This window comes from Homalodisca vitripennis, chromosome 5 (genome assembly GCF_021130785.1).
Source record: "Homalodisca vitripennis isolate AUS2020 chromosome 5, UT_GWSS_2.1, whole genome shotgun sequence".
NCBI classification, from domain to species: Eukaryota; Metazoa; Arthropoda; class Insecta; order Hemiptera; family Cicadellidae; genus Homalodisca; species Homalodisca vitripennis.
Genome location: NC_060211.1, coordinates 136,038,234 through 136,053,024, shown reverse-complemented (window position 1 = coordinate 136,053,024; position 14,791 = coordinate 136,038,234).

The following is a 14,791-nucleotide window of genomic DNA, read 5'->3' as shown; positions in this document are numbered from 1 at the left end:
GCTGAGTTAGGTGGACATAAACATTTTCCGATAAGAATACTGTTGAACCTTTAAGCATGCCAGTACATGCATAATATTTAGGAGTTACGTTACAACGCTACGGAAGGTTTACATTGTGTTGACTCCCCGGTTTGTACCAGATAGATGGTGAATTTAACTTGATCAGATTATAATTTACCTTGATAGACCAGTCTTTTGGAGACAGCGATCTAGAGTGAGTCCTAAGTTGAATTGGCATTTGTTAAGAGCTCGCAGAACGTGTCTATTTGGTTCCAATACGCTTTGTTCACAAATTTAGTGCTATTCAGACATTCTTTCATTGTTAATGGCATTTTTATTGAGTGCACCAAACAGTTTTCTCATTTATCATTCCGCACACGATTCTTTTTTACGTTTTGAACTAAGCATTTGGAACCACAAGCATACAAGTTTAATTCAATCAATTGTGTAGTCAACTCCTAAACCACACGATTCACTCATTAAGCGTTCGATCACCTGATGATGGAATTACTACTCACGCACGCACATTCTGCCTCGTATAAGTGGTAGGTGCGTATGGACTTGCTTATTCGTGCATACTGTAGACATCCGTCCATTCTGCAGACTGCCAAACTTGGATCCTGACTTTTTTAGACACAATGAGCTCGATATTTTGGACATATATCATCAATTTAATACAATAATTCAAATTAGAAATTTAGAATTTAAGGTATTGACTTTCTTCATCTATTTTCTACTCTATCTCTGAGCAGTTTCTCTTCTCTCCCAAAAAAGGTAGCACAGTCGAGTCTTTCCTCGATCCAACGTGATAGTTGTAGACCGGTTCTCTTGGGCTCGGCGGCATTGGTGGGAACTCATGTCATGAGAGATTGAACGACTCCACACTGGAACTGTCTCTGAAGATGATTGACACTTCATTAGGCTGCTGCTGGTGAGTCCGAGCCGGTGAACACATCGAGTTCAACACAGTATCACAATTATCAATGTCAGGAGACATGCTCAAATCAGATGGTGTTGGATGAGCAATCTGTACAGGACTGTGTTAGGGTTCCGGCTGAAACCAAATTAGGAGGTTCAGAAGGACAGTTCATGCGTTTGATGAAACGAGCCATCTCCTCGCTGACGAGACGCTTCCTGCTTTGTTGAAATAAAGGCCATGCCTCGTGTAATAACTTCTGTGAAGACTTTCGGTCACGTCGCCCTTAGAGATTTTAAAATTTCCCGTGTTGTCTCCATGCAAGATATTTATTTTATCACTTAAAAATATAATGTCTCTGTTGAGAAACGATTGATCGTACCGTTTAGGAATGTTTGTGACCAATTAATTCCACGAGAGCAGGTCCGTCATCGCTTGGTGGATAGTAAGCTGGCCAAGCTCACCACTTTTCGTGTCATGTGTGCCTACATCATATGACAACAACGTCACTTGAACAGAGGTTTTTGCAAGAGAATGGCCTTCTCTAATGATGTGCTTCAGTTTAGCTCGTAGCATTGATAAGACAGCGACATTGAAATCGTCCAACGCACCATCCACAAGATGGCAGTCCTTTCCTATGGCTGTATAGGAGGACTAATGGGTTTCTTTTTCGCTTTCATTTTCTCGGTTAATTTTGAAGATGTAATTTACTGTAGTTTGATTTATTTATTCTAATATAAAATCGCTGCTAACATAAAACACTGGTCATTTCATTTGAATTGTTTATATATACGAGTACTTACCTCCATAGTAACACCGTCAAACCTAAAACTTAGCTTTTTATTTCCATAGAAATTTTGCGCTAACCAAACGTTTATTAACAAATCAAAGCGCACTTCAATCCAACTTAAGTCATCTATAAAGAAAGACTTGCAAGGACGTTAAGAAGGGAAATCTTAAGAAGCATTCGTCTTTTCTTACTGCGCTACAGCTGAGGGAAAGCAACCAACTAAGTCTTCAGCTACCGGACGTTTCCTTTGGCATAAAAGGAGGTTGAAATCTCAAAACACCCTAGGAGGTTTTTTTGAAAGTTCATTTTCTGATAGTAACTGCGGAAAGAAATCTTTTAATAATTAACCAATCACCAAGCATCTCTCTTGAAACCTCTTCAAGGCCAAGAAACCTTCTAAAAACCAATTCTTCTACAGATAAACAAGAATAAATAGTAGTGTGAAAGTTACAAAGGCCATCATAGATCCTTCTGGATTGAATAATAATCCAGAAATTGATCAGGATGAGTGCATAACATTTCTGGTAGCAGAGTCGTATAATTTAAACCTTTTTACAACAAAAATGGAGTGACACTTATTGCCCATGTACTAATTCAAAGTACATTGGTTTTCATTCCCATCAACTCTCATCAATTGATATTTCCTGTTTTGGTCAAAATATCTTTTAAAAGCCAAGTTAATGCTGTAAATGAAGTCAGATATCTTTACTCTAGGGCCATACACTAGCTGACCTTCAGGTGGATATACAAGCAAAGACATCTGAAACATGGACAGAATTGACTGAAAATGGTTCAGAGGCATTTCAATGGAGTATACATCAATATGTTTACAACCCAAATGTGCGGATAGACAATGTGACAGCTCTTTTCTGTTTGATATACACGTGTATTTCGATTTTCTTTGGAAGAATATTTTGCATAATTTTGTAACCAACATAGTTCATCTCTACCAATTAAACTTTGTAATGTGTTATTAGAAGAAATACCACATCACGCCAAATTCGTATAAACTATTTTTCACGCTAAAAGTTTGTTTCTGACCCCACATGTTGTACAGTAATGTCTAACCGATAAAAAAGACGGATTGTCAACAATCGGAGAAGAAAGGCTTCACATTGTAAACGAAACAAAATGTATATATATATATATACATTTTGTATATATATATATATATATATATATATATATATACATATATATTTCATTCAGGTTAGTAGTTAGAACTAGTCCATATAATTCTTTAGCGGTGCACTGCTACAAACTACTGTTATATTAGCTGTGGTCTTAGTATTGCAATAAACAATATTTGTATACTGTTTTACTTATACCTGTTTATACTGTAAATATTTATACCAAAATATACTAAAAAAATTTACAACTATTAAAATGTGTAGTATATTATTGTGCACTATAGTAAGTTACTGTCAGAAGATCCTTTGCCCTACGCTGTAAGTAGTCTACCTGGATTTACGGAAATCGTCGACAAATTACTCTAAATATTCCTTTAGTGCTCTAAAGTATAACTTCGTGTACCAGTCTGCACGATATCCCTGAGGAATTCTAGTATACTCTCAGGATCGCCAACCTCAAGAAGATCTAAGCTAATTGTACCTTTTAGCAGCTGGAAGTGTGATTCCAAACGCTTTATGCCTCAGAAAGGTTCTCATCTCCTAATTTCTGTCTCTAGATTTTCTCAGAGAGCTTTCAGTCTCTAAGAGTTATGGGTCATGGGTAGTTCTCAGCCACTAGAAGATCTACGGGTCTGGTAACTTCTTGCATTTTATAAGCTCTCGACCTGAGAATTTGAGAAAATTCCTACCTATAAATGATCCCGGAAACTGAGAGATATCTGTCTCTAGAGATCGAGCCTAGAGACATCGAGAACACTAGGCCAATAAAGGGAGTTCCCGGCTACTCGATATTTTTCCTCTCTAAAGTTTCTGCTTCTAAACCTCTCACACTCTTAGGGTTTTTGCCCAAAATAGTTGCATATAGAAGGCTTTAGACCCTAGAGCGAATTCCTATTGGTTGCGAAAAGATTTTACGTCTTGATAGTTTCTGCTTCTAAACCTCCAAGACTCTTAGAGTTTCTGAAGATGAGAGTTGTATATTGAAGGCTTTTGGCCCTAGAGCGAATTTCTATTGGTTACAAAAGTGCGAAAAACATTTTTTGAAAACGTGACCAAAATTCCAGCTCTATAAAATAAGCCAATTTTGCTTACTAACCACGGCACGCATTGAAAAGACGGAAAGACCCACATACGAACACTGATGGGAACTATATATATATCATCCAAACAGGATCAAATTAATTTCCTGGTAATCATAATATTACCGATACTTTACGTTAGTAATTAAGTAATTTGTGGTGGTTAAGTTACCTTAAGCCGTTGGTTTGCAGGTTAAGTGTTAGAGAGGGCTTCTTATTTCTAACTTCGCCTGGTAAAATAAAACAAATTTACTTTACTTTACTTTTAATTAATGGCAATACTTGCAACATAATGGTTTTGAAATTCTTGAAGCGCAAACTTCTTCTTACAGTTGCCCAACTTCTTGTCGACTGAACAAATAATCGGTCACTGGCTGTCAAACGGCTGCTTCGGCGACCTCGGCTTCTTGTTTTCAAGTAAAAATTTGAGAGGGTATCACCGAATAATCCGATTGAATGTACCATTACAGGATTAGTGGCGTGAACGTATAATTAATCTTCTTGGAACTCAGACTTTGACATGGTTTGATTAGGCTACGATATAATGGGATCGGGTTTCTTAAGATACCCACATTGACCGCTTCGATGACATTGATCCTCTTACGAATATGGAAAAGTTTCTACCAGTGGTTGGTAGCGTTACATCAGTAGTCTGTCATCCAGAACCAAAACTTGAGTACATGCGGTTCGAAATCCATATAAAACGGTTATTAGAGAGTTTATTTATTTGGTTTGAATTTCCATATTATGTCCTTCTTGACAAGTAACTGGTTATATTGACCCATCCTTGTTATTGATACCATAATACCACTGACCTGATAATAAATTATACTTGTAGAGAAATCGTCTTCTTAACTAGCAACGAAAATGTTCCCATTATACTCAGAGTTCATTCACCTTAAAGGAAAGTACATTGGTATGCTATTATCAAAGGTTGGTAAATAGTAAGTAACCCATTTCAAATCAAAATTATGTATATTTGTAAAACAGAAAGATGGAGGGTTTCGTGTCTAACTGTTCTGTCTAAGACACTTAATTCTGCTTTTGATTAGGTTTAAATTATGTCTCAGTCTGAGATACTTCTCTGTAGGGTCAGTTGGGTATTTAGACCAATTTACCCCTTGAAATAAATAAGGAAATACGAAATAAGCATTTCCTTAAAATATGTTATTGATAAATCCGAAATCCTTTAGAACTGAAAACTGTCCAATCATAAACTCCTTCTTTTACAATACTTTGGGTGAGTTATCGGTAAATATCTGAAAGCTGTTTTTCATGTTAACACCATCGGTGTCTTTTGGAGTATTGATCTTATAAATAATAACTTACCTTTTCCAAATATGAGAATACCATTTATTGTGAGAAGATCAGACAATAAACCTAATCACTTCAACTCTTCTTCTCAGTCGTTATCAGCTGATTGATTATGATATTTGAGACACACTTCTAATCTTTTTCATGTAAGAGTTGACAAGGGCCTGAAAAAAATGTTTCGTAAATTGAAACATATAGGATGTAAATTTTAGAATTTTGCATTTAAAATTCAGTTATTTTAACATAAAAAATTATTGGAATTCAAATGCATCTCTTGCTAACAAATGACACTTTTGGTATTATTTTCCTGAATTTTACCTTTTTACCTTGATACGCAGAGGGATTTCAGAAAAGTGTGTACTTTTCCATAAAAACAAAATTAATTAGGTCTTATTGAAGTTTCATATTTTGAAGCTCCATTTACAGATTGTATTTGTTAAATTATTGCGTATACAGGCTGTAATACATATAACTTTTACACTTCACTTTATGAACGGTTTGAACGCCCTTGCGTTTTGAATCTAGAAAGTTAATTGTTATGCATATTTACTTAACGCCAGTCCTTGATGTCAGGATTAATTTCACTATAACAGTATACTTTTCACAAATGAAAAGGATAAAGAGTTCTTTTCATTTAGTTGTAAGGATAAAACATCATGGATTGTGAATCTATTCTCCCGTATGATTCGAGTAATTAAGGCGAGTCCCAACATGAACAACTGGGTCGGGCCGAACTGCTGAAGTGAGAACCCAAAGTAATTTCACTGCTGGCTGGTGTTAGTTATTCATACATTGTACAGTCGCAGTCGAGTTTCACGTTTACTCAGATACCATCACGTCTGCTAGACCTGCCTACTGACACTGCCCACTCTCACGTACTCCGAATAGCTAATGCAGGTTTAATATTCCAGATTTACGTGACTGACACTGAGTCATTCCTATGGCCCTCAACAGGAGACACGTGCCGTGTGAGTAGAAAACATGGCTATTTTTCATTATTTTCCAAAATGAGCAGTTTTGGCACTTCGTCTTCAAAACAACACTTACACTAAGCATACAAATCGAAGGCACCGAATTGCTCTGCTTTATGCTAAAATGTTGTGGCAAAATATCGGAAACTGCATCTCACGACCAAACAATACTCACGGACCATCTGATTTTGCTAAAAAGTTACCAATGTAGAAATGGCTCACACTGACAATTTTGATCTCTCTTCCAATATAACACCAAAGACCGTGAGACAACCTTCGTCAAAATGCCTCCCGAAGATGCTGTTCCAAAATTTGATGAGTCAAACACATCGACTTGCTAAATATAGTCTGATGATTTAGGAATTACAGTCCAATTAATGTTACTATTTAACTTTTAGAAGGAACCAGGTGGATTCCCATTCCATGCTGCTACTAGTCATCGTTTTAACACATCCGTAATGCGAAATGAAATAATATACTACACAATTCGTTGTTTTACCTCTATCCCATGTCCATGTCCATACTTAATGAGTTTTCGTCGACCATCACCAATACGAATTATTACCATTGGATCTGCAATTACCGGACTTGAATCATAAGAGCACCTCCTTCCAAACACATGCGAAGAAGAAACCTGGAAGTTCATGCACTATTTCCGTAAACAATGTTTTATGACAAAGAATGTGGCAATTAAATCGTTTACCTCTCAATTTTATAACACAGTTTCTTTTGTTTCGATTCTTCTCTCTGTTTTATAAATATACGTTACATGTAATTCTTTTAAATTTGCTATATCAACACGTCATAAATTTACGCAATTAACGTTGTAAGTGTGCATTTAACCTCCATAATATTGTTAAATTGACTTGTTTTTTTCACGTTCATAACGACTTACGATAACGTTTAGAGGGTGATGTGTTATCTTCTCCTTTTAGAATCCTGAACACTGTGATGATCCCATGGTCTGTGACCGTTAGTAAAGGTTTACCTTGACAAAAAGTGAGCGGTTTCAGGCGCTCCATGATGGACTACACCAAGGGTGTGTTCCTGTACCAATTATTTTTAACATTTACGCTGCTGACGTTGCTACAACGCAATATAGAAAGTTTATGTTTGCCGATGACACTGTTATTTCGACACGTTCTCAGTTAAATAAGGTTTTCATAACAACTCTACCACTTAAATATAATAGTATCTTTATTTACTATACTAAGAGTCTATAATATAATCATTACCCATTTCCCTTAATCTACGCTCAAAGGTTTCTTATGACAAGCCGCCATTACGGGTGCTGCGTTTGGAGATCTCATCCCGAAAGATTAGCCACATGAGTACTGTGGTTCCCGGGGAGTCAGTACTTTGTGAGTCATCCAACCATTCAGTTTCCGGCAAATCGTATCCATTGGGAACATTTCAACAGCATCTCTATAGGGGACACGTGATCATATCGTCGCAATGAAAATACAAAGGGGGCGGCTGTATATTATAGGCGTTGAATTCTTTAACGACTTCTCTAGAATTGCTGATCCCATAGGAAGGATAGCAATACAAAATTACTGCTGGAGCCAATGATCGAACTAGCAGTTTTGTTGACTCTGGTAACAGATTTCAGACCCTATACAGACCTTTCAGTCTTTCCATACTGGATACCGTGAATGTTAATGGTCAGAGAAAGACAAATCCTGATCTAAGATGACTCAGAGTGTCGTTAGAAATACTAATAATAAAACAAGAACAAAATAATCATAATCAGGGGCATTGCCAGCGCTCGAATAGCCACGAAATCGTAATTAACGATTTTTAAGAAAATCACTCACTGATAACTATAATTCAATACCAATAAGTATTGTTAATGATTAATCAAAATGCCAATTACTTTGCCTAATAAGCGGCAAGTTTTCTTAAAGGGCCATGGTTTGAGTTTACTCCCACGTTTATTTACACGTATTTAAGTTAAAACATACAGACTTCTGTTTGGACGTGGATCATATCAAATACCTAGGCGAGAGAATTTCTTTAACGACAAAAGAAGGGAAAGTTTTTCGAGTTTCATTTTTTATATCTGCTAGCATTATTAATAAATTAAATTCAATAAAGGCCATTTTTCGATTATATGATTTTTAAATTATTAGTATAGTTTAACTTCCGTGCCTTCAGGGTAATATTTATCTGAATTTTCAAATCTTATTTATGTATAAAAAGAGTTTTAGTTTAAAATGAGTTAGTAAGAATGGCACTAAATCAAATTCCTTATTTTAATCACTAAAATAAAATTACAAACTGAATAATTTCTTTGAACCTCTCCAGGTTTTTTTATTTTGTTCTTTTTCTCAAATTGTAAGGCTACCAAAACGTGTTAAATTTGAACCGCCTCTTGTGACCAGTTAAATTAAAAAACCAAAACAGTGAAATAAAACGCTGGAATATATAAAATTTCACCTCACTTCCATATAAATAATTAATGAACGATTACAGTTTAGAATTTCTTATTTTAGTTTAAATAGTAATCGGCCTACGTATATTTTCTAGTTATTCACATTTAAATAAAATATAGCGCTTTTGTAAAAAAAACTATCCACAACACTAAATTTAGTTTAAAAATATGGAAGAATTTTCTATTTCCAAAGATTTGTGTTGATTGCTTTCTTATCAATTATAGAATATATGGATAATTTTTTATTGCCGCCATTTTGTGCATAATTGACATAAATTATTTCCATAATTGGCTTTTGGTGGTTTATGACGATTTGATCTTTAGTAAAAAGGTAAAAAAATAAACTCCAACTTGTCTCCTACAAATATTCAAAAAATTACAGCAATATTTGTTTTATAACATAATTTTAAATCTATTTCAAACATTTCATTTAATTTTAATTCATTCTATTTATGATTTTGTGTATGTTAGAAATTTATTTGTGAATAGTATAGAACTTAATTTTAAGAGTAACAATAAATTGTAATGGGTCACGCGATTTAAGTTACTATTTGAAAATATCTATTCATCTTATCTTCCTTAATTTTGGAAAAAAGATAAAAAATACAGATAGTTCAGTTAGAACAGAATTTACAGAAAACCGTAGTAATAAAAGAGAAATTACTTAATTAGTTGAAGGTTTAATTTTTTGTCAAGTTCCCGTAAACTGAGTTTAATAATTATTTGTATACTTTACCTCGTTAAGAAAAGGTTGATATAATTATGTCTTCAAATGGGCACATACCTGTACTGAGGACGGCAAAAATGCTGACACAATTATAAGACATGATTTGCTGGCAGTTTAATGCAATTACTGCAATATGAGTGGTAATTGTGTAAACCACTCAAGAATGGCGATGTTCTTGCTACCAAGAACAGGTGGCAGTAGCGTAGACAAGAGGGTGGGATTCCTGGGTGTTATATCAATCTAAGAGCAATCTAATCGTTGCCAATCGGCTAAGCGGGTAGCTTACTGCAACGTGTACTTGGCATAACTCTTATTCGTTTTTACTTGGATTGTTCCATTATCCTTAATGTACAAACTTTCGGTAAACCCTTTCATTTTAAAAATGCTAGTTACGCCGGTTTGATCAGTAGAACAGAATTGACTTTATCATGCTTTTTAGATTGTTAGGTTATTTTTACGGTTAAAATTTTCATGCTTCTTGGAGTTTTCTTGCTGTTTTGACTGTTGATATGCCACACAAACAGTGCTTTGTACAATCGGATTGACACTGGTGAAAATACTTTGGAACACTTTGGAAGTTGAAGGCAACAGGACTTTTTCGACAATTGCTATCGTTCAATGTCAACCAACTCGTAATATTAAACAAGAATTCAAAATTATTAATTATTAACACATGTGATGATAACTTATGTAAGTCCACAGAACGGATTGAGAGGATAGAGGAAGTAGTCTAGTTGGGACTGCTTTAGATTATGGGAGGCATGTTAATGATTTGGTGTATAGCTTAAAAGTGGTACTAAAGAAATTTCGAAATACTTGAAGAACAGAGGTTTTGGAACGAATTAACAGTGCGTTATTTATGAAGACATTATCATATCGATGTTGTTCTACAGGGTTGAATTGCGGGTTTGCACGAGTGGTGGATAATATGCTTGTTAGATGAAAGCTGATTGAAAAAAGAACAAACTAATGGACGTAGCTCAAAGTAATGTTACAGTACTTGAAGGAGGTGAAGTACCAATGAATCTGCGGGTGGAGGAAAGTATTGAGGTGTGCCAGGAGTCAAGGACGAACGAGGAGAGTAGTATGGAGAAGAGATGGAAGGAGTAGGAGAGTTTGGGGTGTCTCATGGAGAGATGGACTAGGTGTGAAGATGGCAGCGAATATAACGCCTGGTAGAATGGGTGGATCAGGTTAACTAAGGATACTCTAGAGTAGTTATGTGATCTGGGAGTATTAGTTGTAAAATAGGGACTTTGTTTGAACGACGACGCGAGGTGTGTGGTATGAATAAGAGAAAATATTCTGGCCACGAGTTACTAAATTGAAAAGAGTATAAAGAAGACAGGGTGGAGATGGAGCAAGACTTGGAAGAGAAGTGTTTGTTGTTGGCAAAGAGTAGTATGATAACCTTTGTGGAGTCGTTGGAATGTTTGAAGAGATCAACTTCCGATGGCACTGGGAAAGGACAAGGAGAAGATCGAGTGAGAGTGGCGGAATGGGGGTGAATGGGTGAGATGCTGATACTGAAGGTGGAATGGAAGGACGAACATAGTTCGCTCGTCAAGCTATATACTCGTACAAGATAGGAATAACAGGCTTCACTAAGGTTGCATGGAAATTTCAAGTCTGTAGCTCATTTCATTAAGCTACAGGTGTTATTATGTTACATGTTAAAATGTTATATAATTGTAATCAGTTTATATACAAATCTATTTATTTTGCGATTTTCTCGTTACCATCATTGTTATAAATAAGGTTATTGTAAAAAAGTTCGCTCACGCTCACTCAAATCTCAAGGAGTGATGTGAAAAATCATTGACAATCGTGCGGTAAGGCAGACAGAAACGTAGATTTCTTCAGCTCCTCGAGTGATAGTTTTCGTTAACGCTCAGACAATTAAGTGTTTTTTAAGTGAAAGGAATGACTGGTGACCTTAAGTGATATTTAATTTAATTAAATTTAAATACTTTTGGACACTGTTCTCATTTTGGAACAGTAACATTAATAATTGGAATTTTATGGTGCAGATAACTTGTGTTTAATTTTATAAGATTGGAAATGATTTAATTAAAAGAAAAGTAATTCAATTAATTGTAATTATTTTAAATATAAATCTCCACGATAATTGGCCGAGCGTTAGAGTGATTATAGCTAAAGACTTGGCATTTTCTGCCAATCTTCATTGCTGTACAGGTAACACCAAGTCGATAAAGGTGCATGGAATTTGGCTGAGCGTTCTCGAACATTTCACTTTCGCCTTACGGGTAACCATGATTGTAACGAGATAATTTGCTATAATGGTAACATATTTGTAAGCAAACGGAGTACAATTATACGGGTCTGGTTCGATTACTCCACCGATCGTTGGCCCAACGACCCAAACATTAGTTTATTATACAACATTCCAACATGTGAGATAGTAACACATAGAGCCTATCAGAAAGAAATAAGCTATAAACTTGACATTTTGCATTTTTATGGGACATGTGGTTTGGCTCTATTTGTACTGTATTTACCGCACCGGAAACAATTGTTTATATCAACCGAATTGTTATCTTTTCAATTTTTTACATGGTTTTGTTAACCATTTCCTTTCGATAAAGGTTCACCCCCATCAAATATTATCTGTGAAGTTCGGATAACGTAATCGCCCAACAAAGTAATTTTTATTCCTATAGTTATTTTGTTTTAGATGTATTTGTGATGTTATTTACGCACTTTATGTAGGTAATAGGTTTGTTACCTTTATTGTTGGATCAACTTGTGACTGTAAAAATAAATACAGTGCATACAGTATATTTCATTAGCTTTTCTCAACTAAGTCTAGTTTTCGTGTCTGGGATAGACTATCAATTCTAGCAAGTATGGTGGGAGGGAGTGGATGGTAAACACTTGCACTGGCCCAACCACACTATTTCAATGTCACTCCGTAATTAATGTTAGGTTAGATTTAGGAGTTCCGTGTACTCAATATTATCCAGGCGAACCACATTCTCTGTCACTAATATTAACTCTAGTCTAGCCCAGAAATTACATTTAAAGCACGAATTTGACGTAAACAAATGAATATGCTAATATAATGTATCTAATCCTATGTATTTGTGTAGAAACAACTAGTTAGACCAGTGTAAACCTAGCATGACTAATAATTATTAGCACGACTAGCGGACTTGTATTACATTAGACACGAAACATATGTCGAAAACAACATAACCTTAAAGAATGGTATGGTATGAAACTCATATGACAGAGCCGTAACAGTTGAGCCAACATCTCAGACAAAAAAGTGGCATGAATACCAACGAAAGCAGGAGGTACGGTCTGGCGGCGAAGAGGTATGATCAGTGCCAGTGCACGGGAGTAGCAGCTGATCCTGCCGACAAGGACGCGCCACAATGTGCGGCTCTGGCGGTTATGTCCTTGCGCAAGGATCCGGCTCGGCTCGTGTTCGCCTTGGAATAGTTCATGTTGAACACTTTCACCCGTCTCCACGTCGGTCCTGCTTGTCCCGTATAGTCTAGGCCCTCCGCCCGCCGCGCCGGTCTCCCTGCTACAGCTGGGCTGCTGCTGCTCATCACGGGTCAAGGCTCTTCCTTTCACGTTGCATTTTTTTAATTTTAGAATTAAGAGGCAGCGAAGATCGATCGATGTAGTTAGAGGTGAGTAGTCGCCGCCGCGGGATCAAGGCTGCAGGCAGATATACTCCACTGGGTCACGGCCATCGCCTTTCAGGCTGCAGTTTGCTGCGAATATAGCTAGCATTCTTGACTGCAACTTCGGTGACAAAGACGTTTCTTGGTCTCTTTGGACAAAATACTAGAAGATCCATGTAGCCAACTATGAACGACAATTCAGTGACATGAACAACATTCTCAATTAATCCATCAAGATGTATTACGTCGTTGTTGTTTATCTCTGATATATTAGGCCTTCATTTTTCATTTCTTATTTCTACAGGACCAAACATACATTATTGACAGTTTCACGATACTAATTTTGGATGGGGATAATGGTGATTGGAGAACTAGCATTCAGAGGATGGCGATTGAGTACGTGATGGTGATTGCCTGGGCCCTGGGGGAGTAGCGGGAGAATTGACTGCAGCGGCGGGAATACTGTTAGTACCTCCCTTCCGAACTGCCGGAGTAAATAAAAAAAATTATTATCCGACAATGAAAACTTCATGTATGTTCAGTTATGTGCCTTAATAGTGCAAAGAAAATGTGTGTAGTATATTATTAATTGTGGGTTCATAAAAACCGAGACTTTTCTCTGAGCACTCCTTATTGTTTACTTTCAAACTTTGCACCAAATGTTTTTTTTTATAAAAGGAAGACAATTTAGACGGGCCTATTATCCCAAATAATATGCCACATATGGGAATCCCAATTTTTATAAACCAATGCTCCAACTGAAGTATTTACGATGATAGTAAAGTAATGGAATAAGATATACAAATAAAAGGAGCTGACAGATCAATATGTGAGGACACTAAATTACTTGATGGTGTTAGAGAAAAGAGATTTAAATACCAACATTTTGCAGACTAATGTGTTTTATTTGAATTTAGTTATTCAGAAAAATAATACAATTAAAATAGTAGGCTACACTAAAAATTATAGTTATTGCAATTTTACTCACAAGATGCTTAGTACCAATGTAAGGTAAGTCCATAACTAACCACTGATTCTTTATAATGTAGAGATCTAAACTTTGGTGTATTTATTCCAGGAAAAGAAGTGTGAAATGTTCACAATTCTCTACCTAACCGCGAATATCCGCAGTAAACCACGTAATTGTTAATTGCAGGCAAGCCACCTGAATAATTCCTAAATATCTCAAAAATGCCATTATAAGTAGTATGCAATCATAAGTCCAGGTCATTTTCAAGATTAGAATTTTTATGATAATGTGCAGCCACGATTCACGTAAAATCTACAAATTATACTCTTTATTTAATACTGTTTAGATTAGTACAATTAAATGCATTCCTATGAAACAGAAAGTTTGAAACTGAAATTACTATGCAATTCAGTTCCACTTCTAGTACAATAAACCCATATTATTTCTATGTTACATACCACTAATTACTTTGATTTTCTACAAATCATCTCTTTTCCAATTCTTTTCTAGGGCCCGAATTCTATTCTTTGTTACAAAACTATACTTTCACTTCTTCCTCACACATTTTTATGATCCAATATATTTTGCTCTTTATTGCAACAAATAAAAGTGTCGCACGAAAACTCCCAGTGCTCTGTTGGATGTCGTTAAAGCGTTTATCGATGTCCTCATCCTGCTTTGCCTTTGCTAGGTTTGGATGAGTTAGGGATGACGCATGGGTATCGAAAAGTCGTGATGAGCCTCTACGAACCTTATGATTATGTGTGCTCGGCCTTTGATTACGTATGCTCGTGTGCAGTCAAA